This window comes from Pristiophorus japonicus, chromosome 15 (assembly GCF_044704955.1).
Source record: "Pristiophorus japonicus isolate sPriJap1 chromosome 15, sPriJap1.hap1, whole genome shotgun sequence".
In the NCBI taxonomy this organism is placed as follows: Eukaryota; Metazoa; Chordata; class Chondrichthyes; family Pristiophoridae; genus Pristiophorus; species Pristiophorus japonicus.
The window spans coordinates 92,774,521-92,789,065 of record NC_091991.1 but is presented as its reverse complement, the minus strand read 5'-3'; the positions used below and the strand labels follow the sequence as shown (position 1 = coordinate 92,789,065).

General features: G+C 47.6%; 1 protein-coding gene across 1 annotated transcript in view; it reads right to left on the bottom strand.

The window, feature by feature from the left end:
* LOC139281563 (serine/threonine-protein kinase B-raf-like) overlaps positions 1–14,545 on the bottom strand; it is a 163,210-nt gene that overhangs the window by 116,549 nt on the left and 32,116 nt on the right. The window lies entirely within an intron of this gene.

The window sequence follows — 14,545 nt, the reverse complement described above, 5'->3', positions numbered from 1 at the left end:
GGGGAGAAAGGGAAGGGGGAGAAAGGGAAGGGGAGAAAGGGAAGGGGGAGAAAGGGAAGGGGGGAGGAGAAGGGGGAGAAAGGGAAGAGGAGAGGAGAAGGGTGGAGAAGGGGAAAGGGGGGGAGAGGAGAAGGGGAAAGGGGGGGAGAGGAGAAGGGGAAAGGGGGGGAGAGGAGAAGGGGAAAGGGGGGGGAGAGGAGAAGGGGAAAGGGGGGGAGAGGAGAAGGGGAAAGGGGGGGAGAGGAGAAGGGGAAAGGGGGGGGAGAGGAGAAGGGGAAAGGGGGGGGGGAGAGGAGAAGGGGAAGGGGGGAAGGGAGAAGGGGGAAGGGAAGGAGAAAGGGGAGAGAGAAGGGGAGGGCGGAAAGGAGAAGGGGGGGGGGGGGGAGGCTGAACGGGCCGGGCCCAAGACTTCGGGCAGGGCCTGTCCCCAGCACCAGATTTACAGGTAGGTGGCGTTGGGTCGGATTGGGTCCGGGGTCTGGAGCGCGGGTCGGGTCGGGGGGAGCGCGGGTCGGGAGTGCGGGTCGGAGGTCGGGTCGGGTTAGGTCGGTTCGGTTCGTGTCGGGCGGAGGGAGGTCAGGTCCGGTCCAGGCGGGGGGAGGTCGGGAGCGCGGGTCAGGTCGGGGGGGGGTGGTGGGAGGGAGAGGGAAGTCAGGTGGTGGGGGGGGAGCGCGGGTCGGGTCCAGTCCAGTCCGGGGGGGTCGGATCCGGTCCGGTCCGGGGGCGGGGGGGGAAGCGGGAGTCGGGTCGGTATCCGGGTTGGGGGGGGGGGGGAGAAGCGGGAGTCGAGTCGGGTCGGGAGGAAGCAGGAGCTGGGCGTGGGAGGCAGCCTTATGCACACAGCCCCAGTGAGGCCATTCGGCCAGGGCTAGGGGCTGCCTGCTTCGGGCCCTTCCACACAGTTTTGGAGCTACTGCACATGTGCGCCCACTGTAGCGCGCCTGTGCAGAGGTCCCGGCACTATTTTCAGTGCAGGAACCTGGCTCCGCACCCTACAGCTCGTGCTGCGCTGCGCCCGAATCCAGAGGACCAGCAGGGAGCCGGAGAATCTGTAAGTTTTTTTTTAGGCGCACTTTGTGGCGCGAAAAACGGGCGTCCAGTTCGGGGCTGCCCCGTTCTAGGCTGGCCCAAAACTTGGGCCCGATGTTTCCACTGATGGGGGAGACTAGAACTAGAGGGCACGTTCTTAGAATAAGGGGCCACCCATTTAAAACTGAGATGAGGAGAAATTTCTTCTCTCAGAGGGTTGTAAATCTGTGGAATTCGCTGCCTCAGAGAGCTGTGGAAGCTGGGACACTGAATAAATTTAAAACAGAAATTGAGAGTTTCTTAAACGATAAGGGGATAAGGTTATGGGGAGCGGGCAAGGAAGTGGAGCTGAGTCCATGATCAGATCAGCCATGATCTTATTGAATGGTGGAGCAGGCTCGAGGGGCTGTATGGCCTACTCCGGCTCCTATTTCTTATGTTCTTCTGTTACAAGGACATCCTCAAAGCCTCCCTGATAAAGTGCAACATCCCCACAGACACCTGGGAGTCCCTGGCCCAAGACCGCCCGAAGTGGAGGAAGTGCATCGGGAGGGCACTGAGCACCTCGAGTCTCATCGCCGAGAGCATGAAGAAACCAAGCGCAGGCAGGAGAAAGAGCGTGCGGCAAACCAGCCCCACCCGCCCTTTCTCTCAACGACTGTCTGTCCCACCTGTGACAGGGACTGTGGCTCTTGTATTGGAGTGTAAGCAAGTCTTCCTCGATTTCGAGGGACTGCCTATGATGGTGATGATGATGTGGGTAATGACCGCCGGGGCGTGGGCAACGACCGCCGGACATGGAGAAAGCCGAATGGAGGCCTGAGGCCCAAGGTGCAGGCTGGGACCACGGTTGAACAGAACATAACGGAGACTAGACAAATTAAGAAGTGATGATTACATCAGGCTAGTTTGTGGATTGGAGGGAAAGACTCTACAGAAACAATGCTGGAAGCAGAATCCATAATAGCACTTAAAGGGGTGTGTGAGGGGGGGGGCGCAAATACCTGAAAAATAAACATTTATAAAGGGCGCGAGGGGAAGAGTTCTTTCAGAGAGAGGGCAGAGGGGCGTTGGGCTGAGTGACCACCTTCTGTACTGTAAAGTTCTGTGACAGGGAGGTAAGGAGTTGCACAATTTTTGGTGCTAAGAATGAGGAGAGGACACGGTTGAAAGGTGGGCCGGCAGGGAGAAGGATGGACTATTTGCAGATTAGGAGGATCAAGGAAGGTTTAAAGGACCACGGACCAGAGTAGTATACACAATAGAGACAAGAAAGGATGTTCTAAGGTGGAAGATGAGGGGGAAGGGCACACCTGAGGGAACCAGTATCCTCTTAGTTCGAGGAGCTTCCTGGATGTGATCAGATTTGAAATCTGGCACTGGTCAAACATGCTAGGAAAGGTGCTAAGCTATTACATTCAATGCCTCCCCGGGTTTAGAACAGTGGAGCTCTGTAGGACCTGGTCTATTGCACGTTAACATCAGCAGGTTATGCAAAGTCCTTTCAAGTGATCCCAATGGCTTTACTTCAGCTGCTTATCATAAAGACAATCACATCCAACGTAAGGGACTACAGCTAAATGCAAATTAAACTGTTAATCAAAAGTTTCCAGCTACACAGCTACTGAAGCCAACACCTTACTTTCAGTTCAGTATTGGCAGAACTGAAGAAAAGGGGCCTGAAATTTCGGCCTCACCGGATCCGGACGGAATATGCATGCGCCGAAACCGGCTTTTCCGATCTGTCAAGTTCTGGCTTGACAGATCCAACACATCTTCGGGAAAAGGACATTCGCGTGGGAGGGATTGAGCTATTTGCCCAACTCTTGCCCAACGAATGTCCTTCAAACTCTTGCGCCTGGTAAAAGCAAGTGCATAGCCTATGTTTACCAGCGTAAGAGTTTCAAAACATATAAAAATAAAATTTTAAAACACATTTTTATGTTAAAAACCCTATCCATTAAGGTGAGTTTATTTTAAACCCTAATTATTATTTTTTTAAATCCGAAAAATATATATTTTTTTCTAACACATTTCATTAACTTTAATTTAAATTAATGTTTTATTTGTGTTTGGGTGTTTTGGGGGGGGGGGGGGAGGGGGTTTCATTCACTTGCGGAGTTCCGGAGTTCCCATTATTATGAATGAGAATACCGCACCGTCATTGGCTGTCCAGTGCCACGTGACTCCAGCTTCTCAATCCACATCTCCAAGACGTGAACGCGCTGGAACAGGAGGCCTCCGACCGAGATCACTGGAGGATGCAGGAGCAAAAGGTAGGTGCGGAGCTTTTTTCTTATTTTCAGGCAAGCGCCTACAGGACCTTGTCGTCGATGTCTGCCCTTGCTGATAGTAGGCTCCCGAGGTATGGAAAATGGTCCACGTTGTCCAGGGCTGTGCAGGGCATTTTGATGCCTCTGCAAGATCCTGCAAATCAACTGGGAGGACAGACGCACCAACGTCAATGTTCTCGCTCAGGCCAACATCCCCAGCATTGAAGCACTGACCACACTTGACCAGCTCCGCTGGGCAGGCCACATTGTCTGCATGCCCGATACGAGACTCCCAAAGCAAGCGCTCTACTCGGAACTCCGACACGGCAAGCGATTCCCCAGGTGGGTAGAGGAAAGGTTTCAAGGACACCCTCAAAGCCTCCCTGATAAAGTGCAACATCCCCAGCGACACCTGGGAGTCCCTGGCCAAAGACCACCCTAAGTGGAGGAAGTGCATCCGGGAGGGCGCTGAGCACCTCGAGTCTCGTCGCCAAGTGCATGCAGGAACCAAACGCAGGCAGCAGAAGGAGCGTGCGGCAAACCAGACTCCCCACCCACCCTTTCCTTCAAACACTGTGACAGAGACTGTAATTCCCATATTGGACTGTACAGCCACCTGAGAACTTACTTTGAGTGGAAGCAAGTCTTCCTCGATTTCGAGGGACTGCCTATAATGATGATTAAAGCAATAAAACATCACAAGGTGCTTCACAGGAGTGGTTAGCAAATAATATTTGACACCGAGCGCAAAATGAGATATTAGGACAGGTACCCAAAAGTTTAGTCAAAGAGGTAGGTTTTAAGAAGTGCCGTCAAGGAGGAGAAAGAGTTCGAGAGGTGGGAATTCCTGAATTCAGGGCCGAGATAGTTGAAGGCACAGCCGCCAATGGTGGAGCGAAGAAAATCGGGCATGCGCAAGAATTGGAGAGCTGGAGGGTGTTAGAGAGATAGGGAGGTGCGATGCCCTGGAGGGATTTGAAGACAGGATGAGAATTAAAATAGAGATGTTGACGCACCGGTCGCGAATATAGATCAGATAAACGGGACTTGCTGCAAGTTAGGACATGTGCAACAGAGTTTTGGTTGAGTTCAAGCTGACGGAGGGAGGCTGGGCAGGAGAGCATGGACACAGTCGCGTCTGGAAATAACAAAAGCATGGATGAAGGTTTGTGCAAAGCTGGAGTTATTTCAAACAGCTAAAGCTGAAACTAAAAGGTCAATTTTACATTGTCAACGCCTCTCCTAAAACCAAGGAGGCTAAAGGGCCAGCCTCAATACTTGAAGATTCCACCCATGCCTGTGTGTATCACCAACGTCCCACTGCAGAACAACATTTAACAAAGGACTCTCAATTCATACAAATATTGATCATAGGAGGCCTACAGAAACTAACGGTATTAAACCCTTGCTATACCTGCCCCGAGAGTATTTGATGGAAAGACCTGTACGCACCAGTACTGTATCCCAGTGTTATAGTGACAGACCTGTACCCACTAGTATTGTACCCCAGTTATACAGTGACAGACCTGTACCCACTAGTACTGTACCCCAGTGTTATACAGTGACAGACCTGTACCCACCAGTACTGTACCCCAGAGTTATACAGTGACAGACCTGTACCCACCAGTACTGTACCCCAGAGTTATACAGTGACAGACCTGTACCCACCAGTACTGTACCCGAGTGTTATAGTGACAGACCTGTACCCACCAATACTGTACCCCAGTGTTATAGTGACAGACCTGTACCCACCAGTACTGTACCCCAGTGTTATACAGTGACAGACCTGTACCCACCAGTACTGTACCCCAGTGTTATAGTGACAGAACTGTACCCACCAATACTGTACCCGAGTGTTATAGTGACAGACCTGTACCCACCAATACTGTACCCCAGTGTTAGTGACAGACCTGTACCCACCAGAACTGTACCCCAGTGTTATACAGTGACAGACCTGTACCCACCAGTACTGTACCCCAGTGTTATACAGTGACAGACCTGTACCCACCAGTACTGTACCCCAGTGTTATACAGTGACAGACCTGTACCCACCAGTACTGTACTCCAGTGTTATACAGTGACAGACCTGTACCCACCAGTACTGTATCCCAGTGTTATACAGTGACAGACCTGTACCCACCAGTACTGTACTCCAGTGTTATAGTGACAGACCTGTACCCACCAATACTGTACCCCAGTGTTATACAGTGACAGACCTGTACCCATCAGTACTGTATAACTTATATTTATATAACGCCTTCAATGTAATAAACATCCTAAGGCACTTATTCAAGGTCTACAGCAACACCCAGGCAGTATGGGCATGAACAATGACGGAAAGTATAGCCAGGTGGGGTAGCTTCACTCAGGAGAACGGTGACATTTCCCCTCAACCATGTCTCTGTCAATGCCATGATGCCAATTTGGCCGTCCACAATAAGGTCATGGATGGCAAGGCCCTTATATACAAGTGATAGTACATTTTGAAGGGAAATGTGGTGAGGTGCGATGATACCTAATGTACTGGCGGAGTCCAGAGTGGCAGAGCAGGGAGAAGGTTGGCGAGATTAGCTCGCAGCAGGCACTTAGGACGGAAAGAGAGGAAGATCAGACCAGTGGGCTTGCTGCTCGCTAGGAGGCAGCAATAAGGGTCTTTTGAAGGAGGGCAGAGGCACAGAGGGAAGCTGTGTAATTAATTAGGAGGGAGTCAAGTCTTGAGTGGCTGCAGAAAAGCACGGAGGATGATACTCAGCGGAGAATAGGAGTTAGTGAGGGTAGAGTTCATGACGGCAGAAGAAGAAAAGGAGGCATGACGGCTGGGGGAGGGTAATGAAGAAAGAGGAAAAGGAAGAGAAATTAGTGATAGAACTCAGGTCCGGAGCTGCAGGCAAAATGTGCGAATGGCCACGGAAATTAAGTTACAAAGGCATGATTAAATGATAGAGTGTAAAGCATGATTTGAGTTAGGCTGAAAACGTTAATGTAGTCTATGACCCATAGGTGTCAGGAGCCAAGAAATGATTTAAAGTATTTCTTGAGGTCGAGTCGAAATAGAATAGTCCGTTGTTGATAGCAGTTGTTCAAAAGATAGTGAAAAGTTCAGAATCAATAAGGGAAAGTTCATCAATTCTGTAAATGAAGATTCTCTAAAGAGACATTTTGAAACAACATTTTGAAGCCAGTTTCTCAGAAATAAAAGTAAGATCCTGAACAACCACGGGAGAAATCAGTAATCGACAGGAGCCAAGGGGCAGATCAATAACAGTAACAATAGCGACGTTAGCTTCAAAGCAACGCAGCATCAGCCGAGGCGACACCAATCATCAAGAGCGCCCCGCTGATATAAAAAAGTATATAAAAAGGAAAAGAGTGGCTAAAGTAAATGTTGGTCCCTTAGAGGTCGAGACCAGGGAATTAATGATGGGGAACATGGAGATGGCAGGAACTCTGAACAAATATTTTGTATCCGTCTTTACGGTAGAGGATACTAAAAATATCCCAACAGTGGACAGTCAAGTGGCTATAGGGAGGGAGGAACTTAACACAATCGCAATCACTAAGGAGGTGGTACTCAGTAAGATAATGGGACTAAAGATGGATAAATCCCCTGGACCTGATGGCTTGCATCCTAGGGTCTATAGAGAAGTAGCGGTAGGGATAGTGGATGCATTGGTTATAATTTAACAAAATTCCCTGGATTCTGGGGAGGTCCCAGCAGATTGGAAAACCGCAAATGTAACGCCCCTATTTTAAAAAAAGAGACAGACAAAAAGCAGGAAATTATAGACCAGTTAGCCTAACCTCTGTGGTTGGGAAAATGTTGGGAGTCCATGATTAAAGAATCAGTAGCAGGACATTTGGAAAAGCATTATTCAGTCAGCAGAGTCAGTATGGATTTATGATGCAGAAGTCATGTTTGACAAATTTGCTGGATGTAACGGACAGGGTGGATGAAGGGGAACCAGTGGATGTGGTGTACTTGGACTTCTAGAAGGCATTTGACAAGGTGCCACATAAAAGGTTACTGCACAACATAAACGTTCACGGGGTTGGGGGTAATATATTAGCATGGATAAAGAATTGACGAACTAACAGAAAACAGAGAGTCGGGATAAATGGTTCATTCTCAGGTTGGCAATCATTAACTAGTGGGGTGCTGCAGGGATCAGTGCTGGGACCCCAACTATTTACAATTTATATAAACAACTTAGAAGAAGGGACTGCGTGTGATGTAGCCAAGTTTGCTGATGATACAAAGATGGGAGGAAAAACAATGTGTGAGGAGGACACAAAAAACCTGCAAAAGGACATAGACAGGCTAAGTGAGTGGGCAAAAATGTGGCAGATGGAGTATAATGTTGGAAAGCGTGAGGTAGAAGAAAAAAAATCGAAGGCAAGTTATTATTTAAATGGAGAAAAATTGCAAAGTGCTGCAGTACAGCGGGACCCGGGGGTCCTGGTGCATGAAACGCAAAAGGTTAGTATGCAGGTACAGCAAGTGATGAGGAAAGCCAATGGAATCTTGGCGTTTATTGCAAAGGAGATGGAGTATAAAAGCAGGGAAGTCTTGCTAAGTTATACAGGGTATTGGTGAGGCCACACCTGGAATACTGCGTGCAGTTTTGGTTTCCATATTTAAGAACGGATATACTTGCTTTGGAGGCAGTTCAAAGAAGGTTCACTAGTTGATTCCGGGGATGAGTGGGTTGACTTATAGAAATATAGAAAATAGGTGCAGGAGTAGGCCATTCAGCCCTTCGAGCCTGCACTACATTCAATAAGATCATGGCTGATCATTCCCTCAGTACCCCTTTCCTGCTTTCTCTCCATACCCCTTGATCCCTTCAGCCGCAAGGGCCATATCTAACTCCCTCTTGAATATATCCAATGAACTGGCATCAACAATTCGCTGTGGTAGAGAATTCGACAGGTTCACCACTCTCTGGGTGAAGAAGTTTCTCCTCATCTCAGTCCTAAATAGCTTATCCCTTATCCTTAAGACTGTGTCCTCTGGTTCTGGACTTCCCCAACATCGGGAACATTCTTCCTGCATCTAACCTGTCTAGTCCCGTCAGAATTTTATATTTTTCTATGAGATCCCCTCTCATCCTTCTAAACTCCAGTGAATACAGGCCGAGTCGATCCAGTCTCTCCTCATATGTCAGTCCTGCCATCCCGGGAATCAGTCTGGTGAACCTTCACTGCACTCCCTCAATAGCAAGAACATCCTTCCTCAGATTAGGAGACCAAAACTGAACACAATATTCCAGGTGAGGCCTCACCAAGGTCCTGTACAACTACAGTAAGACCTCCCTGCTCTTATACTCAAATCCCCTCGCTATGAAGGCCAACATGCCATTTGCCTTCTTCACCGCCTGCTATACCTCCATACCAACTTTCAATGACTGCTGTACCAAGACACCCAGGTCTCGTTGCACCTCCCCTTTTCCTAATCTGCCGCTATTCTCAAAATATTCTGCCTTCGTGTTTTTGCCCCCCAAAGTGGATAACTTCACATTTATCCACATTATACTGCATCTGCCATGTATTTGCCCACTCGCCTAACCTGTCCAAGTCACCCTGCAGCCTCAACCTAATGAGGAAAGGTTGAGTAGGTTGGGCCTCTACTCATTGGAATTCAGAAGAATGAGAGATGATCTTATCGAAATGTATAAGATTATGAGGGGGCTTGACAAGGTGGATACAGAGAGGATTTTTCCACTGATAGGGGAGACTAGAACTAGGGGGCATAATGTTAGAATAAGGGGCTGCCCATTTAAAACTGAGATGAGGATGAATTTCTTCTCTCAGAGGATTGTAAATCTGTGGAATTCGCTGCCTCAGAGAGCTGTGGAAGCTGGGTCATTGAATAAATTTGAGAGAGAGATAGACAGTTTCTTAAGCGATAAGGGAATAAGGGATTATGGGGAGCGGGCAGGGAAGTGGAGCTGAGTCCATGATCAGATCAGCCATGATCGTATTAAATGGTGGAGCAGGCTCGAGGGGCCTTATGGCCTACTCCTGCTCCTATTTCTTTGTTATGATCGACTGCAAATCTAAATAACCGATAGAAAAAGTTAGTCTTTTTTTTCAGGATGCCCTTCAAACTGTTGAATCCAAAGCTATCCCCGAAAACAGAAGCTGGTATCGACATGTATCTGACAGCTCCCCAAACTGGGTCCGAAGTAATCAGGAGTCGGGAAATATCTTACCCAACCAATACAATTCATTGAAAAATTGACAAAACTGCATCACTCGCCACTGTGTTATACAGTGACAGACCTGTATCCCCCAGTACTGTACCCCAGTGTTATATAGCGACAGACCTGTACCCCCCAGTACTGCACCCCAGTATTATACAGCGACAGACCTGTACCCACCAGTACTGTACCCCAGTGTTATATAGCGACCATGGGTACACCCATGTGGTGTATTTGGACTTTCAGAAGGCTTTCAACAAGGTCCCACACAAGAGATTAATGTGCAAAGTTAAAGCACATGGGATTGGGGGTAGTGTGCTGATGTGGATTGAGAACTGGATGGCAGACAGGAAGCAAAGAGTAGGAGTAAATGGGTACTTTTCAGAATGGCAGGCAGTGACTAGTGCGGTACCGCAAGGTTCTGTGCTGGGGCCCCACCTGTTTACACTGTACATTAATGATTTAGGCGAGGGGATTAAATGTAGTATCTCCAAATTTGCGATGACACTAAGTTGGGTGGCAGTGTGAGCTGCGAGGAGGATGCTATGAGGCTGCAGAGTGACTTGGATAGGTTAGGTGAGTGGGCAAATGCGTGGCAGATGAAGTATAATCTGGATAATTTGGCGGTAAAAATAGAGAGACAGACTATTATCTGAATGGTGACAGATTAGGAAAAGGGGAGGTGCAACGAGACCTGGGTGCCATGGTACATCAGTCATTGAAGGTGGCAAGCAGGTACAGCAGGCGGTTAAGAAAGCAAATGGCATGTTGGCCTTCATAGCGAGGGGATTTGAGTACAGGGGCAGAGAGGTGTTAGTGTGAATGTTTAAAATGTATAGAGACATTGAAGTTGAGAACGTGGGAATTGTATAGGGACAGTATAAGCTAACAAAGAATTCATGGAGGAATAGCCATGACATCTCGGACTCGAGACTGCAAAATGTTACAACACTAACACATATTGAAACAAAACCCACAGCTTGCAGAAAAACCTCAAGGTCTTATTAAATCATGTTATTAACCTGAAACATTAACAGAAGGTCTTTGTTTAAAATCAGACCATACTTAGGTCGGCTTATGAGTGGACAAAGGGAAAGAGGGACCAAAAGAGATAGGTTGAACTAGGATGTCACTCTAGCCCTATCTTGTTATCTTTTGCCGAGAATGTATAACTGTTGTCGCTTTACGATGTAACTTCACTTATCCGTAGGGAGTATGTATGCTCTATCCAGAGGGTATATCTTCTGTCTGATAGGTCTTGCCGGCCGGTAAAAATAAAGACTGCTTTGTTCAAAGCACAAGAGGTATTCGACTCAGTAATTTTACTGAACCAGATTGAGAGAAAAGAATTCACATTTACATTTGGTGTCAGAAGTGGGATCTCAACGGACGACTGCCGAAAACTTGCGAATTAAGAGCCAGACTAGCCTTGGACGAGACGAGGGGAAAGTGGCCACTGGAGTGAGTATGATTTCAATACTGCTCCAGTTTCCCCCGGTTTCAAAAGTCTGAGGAAAGTTTGGCCACTCGCTGGTTCTCAGGTAGTGTCTGAACGAGATCCAGGACAATCTGGTGAATACCTTTCAAACTTAGAATAGGGATAGAGATAGGGAAATTGCGCGATGACGCAAACCAAGCAGCGACTTGGAAAGATAGGTTATAGTTAGAGCTAGATAGGGATAGATGATCAATCATGGATCCAAAAATTAATAGGAAAGAAAAGAGACTCTTGTGAATGTCTGTTTAAATGAGAAATGCTTCTGTGATTTTTACTGTAAAAAAAAAAAGCCGGGGAGTTGTGGTTTGTTTTATCTCAAACAGAATGAAAGTTTGTTTTAACCCTTCGTAGTGTTGTCCTGTATGTGGGAAGTTTAAGAGTGTGAACCTTATTGAATTACGTATATTCGGATGATAAGTTACGGAGCCAGGAAATGCACAAAGGATAGGTTTGTTGAAAAAAAAAGAAAAAATTACATGGTCTCGGTGGTTAAAAAAAAAAGAAAAACTTGTTGAAAGAAAACATTCAGAGAAGGCACAGCAAAACAACTGAGATGGATTCAAAAAAAAATATTATATTAAATAACACGACCTTGAGGCTGGAACAATTGAGATAACGAAAAGCAGTCCACAGCCTACGTGCCAGACTTCTCTCTAGTTATGGAAAAGACAAAAAAAAGTAACGTACTAAATAGGTGCTGAAAACAAAATGTTCTGAGATTTTAAATTATGAGAAAAATTCCACTGCAGTCTAAAAAAAAAAATAAATCACTCCTGTCCAGTAGGCAGAAAAACTCCATTAAATTAGGGCTTTCATTGACTGATTGGATTTAAACTGCGCAGTGACGCGAAAGGATAGGGAAATTTGGAGACTAAAAGAAATTAAATAAGGCTCATAAGAAATCAAATTTAGAAAATTAGGCTCACAGGGAATAAAATAAGGCTTATGGGGAATTAAATAGAGGATAGGTGTTCAATTCAGGTATGACGTCGACCTTGTATATCACTTGGCCCGTCTAGGCTCTGATTGAATTTAAATCCCGCAGCAATTCGGAAGGTAGGGCCGACGCGAACGCGCAGCAGCGCTGACGCGCAACGACGCGAGACGTGCGGCGGCGCGAGCGAGTAAACGTGGGCCGACGCGAACGCGCAGCAACGCAAATCTCGAAGTCAGTGCTGATTTCTGTAAGTCGATGTGTGTTGAGTTTGTCAAGCGTGTTTCGGTGGAATCGCGTGGAGACGCGAGCCGCGGGGCGACGCGGCTGTGTGTTGAGTTTGTCAAGCGTGTTTCGATGGAATCGCGTGGAGACGCGAGCCGCGGGGCGACGCGGCTGTGTGTTGAGTTTGTCAAGCGTGTTTCGGTGGAATCGCGTGGAGACGCGAACCGCGGGGCGACGCGGCTGTGTGTTGAGTTTGTCAAGCGTGTTTCGATGGAATCGCGTGGAGACGCGAGCCGCGGGGCGACGCGGCTGTGTGTTGAGTTTGTCAGGCGTGTTTCGGTGGAATCGCGTGGAGACGCGAGCCGCGGGGCGACGCGGCTGTGTGTTAGATTAGAAAGTCTGTTTTTCAGTAAAGTCTGTTTTTCAGTAAAGTCTGCTCGTTTTAAGTTTGTTTAAATCGCACGACTACGTGAACGCGTAACGACACAATAATGGGTAATCAATTGGATAAAACAACGGATGCGGGTAGTCCGTTACAAAAGTTATGTGAAGAATTCCCTGAGAGAGCTGAAGACTTTAGAAAATTATCAGGAGCCCTGAACAAATTATTGGGAGATGATCAATGGCTTCTAGGTGGCACTAGAAGCGTAGAGGTAGTAAAAAAAAAAGCACAGGGATTGTCAAAAAAAAAATTAAAAGATGCATCACTTCTGTCAAGTTGGCGAACAAATGCTATTAAATTAGGGCTTTCATTGACGGAGGGAACCCATGTTAAAACTGTAGACGTCTTAAAAAAAAGAATGTGCGCACGAGAAACTTACTAAGAGATCCTCTGGGACCTCTGAGAAAGGTATTGACCGACTACATAGTAAAATGGCTGGCTTTGTGTTAACCGAGGCTGATGATGAAATTGATGAGTGGTCACTGACTCAGCGCCCAACGGCGCCTCCCGCACCCCATGGCCCCTTGCTCTAGTCCTCTTCCCAACACCCTCCACCTTACACTCCGGCGAGAGGAGTTAAAAATAACCCCATACCACCAAAGCAACAAACCCAAACTGACTCCTCATCCTCTGATAGCGATTCGGATCCCCAGTTCACAAGCAATATAGCCGAAAGGACCAGATCTCACACTCGAAAGGGCAGAACTATATCTCACTCACAGACAGTCCCGTAAATCTTCGAGTCAATCTACCAGTCCAAGTTGTGAAAGACATAGCAAACACCCCCGCCGATCGAGACGCAGAACTGTCAAGCAGTCAGACAGCTCCGAAACATCCTCCGACCTAGAAATGATTTCAAAGATCCCAAAGTCCCGACACCAATTCCCTGTCAGACCAATGCCAAACCCTGATGCACAACAAGCTGCAGACCACCCCACTATAGATGTCTATGTGATCTTCGAACAACTATTTGATTGCTCACGCTATCCGGACAAATGGAAAGGGCAGTTAGATATTATTGGCAGGAAAAGAAAGGGGAGGGGGTGGTGCGCCCCCAACCCGGGTCAAGACTGAATACGTGACTAGAAAGGAAGAGCCATCTCGGGAGGAAGGATCAATAGAACCACAGTGTTGCATACAGGATTGGATGGATAAGCAAGGATACGGTTATACTAAACAACCAAACGGCCCGAGCCCTGCTAATAAACCTCCCTATTGTCCCCGGCATGGTATGGGAAGAGGCCGGGACTGGGTAAGAGGAATTGACTGTTTTAATTGTGGGCAGGAAGGACATTGGAATAAAAATTGCCCCTACCGTCAGCATGGAAAAGGAAGAGGAGGAAGAGGAGGGGGGCAAGGGGGAAGAGGAGGATCTTACACTAACTTCTCCCAGAACAACCCCTTTGGTCAATTGTCCCCCGATTGATTGTGCAGGGATCCTCCCCGGACGACGAACCCATTCTGAATGAGTGGCAACCCTTTTTAATAGATACGGGAGCCTTCATGTCTTCTGTACAATCAAAGCTTAAACTCCCTGCCTCTACTGAAACACAGGAACTTTCAGGATTCCTGGGACAAATCTCGACATTCCCAGTGTCAGAACCGGTTAAAATGGGTTACCAGGAAGAATCGGTGGAACATCGAGTTGTTATCACAACCAATCTGGACTGTAACTTGATGGCTAGAGACCTCCTCTGCAAATTCCAGTTGCATTTGGAGTGTGGAGATGATGGGATTATTGTAAAACAGGAAACCCTTAAGCGGCAGTATTATACCACTAGAACCCCTCAGTGGTGGTCTCTGGACCTGCCGCAGGCACCCTATCACGTGACCCTAGCATACGATCCCAGTGGAAAGAATCAGGACCTGCAGAACTTTTATCAGGATCACGAAGGGGAAGTGAAGGGAATTCTATTAAGGGCTAGAGTGAATGGACTGGAAAGA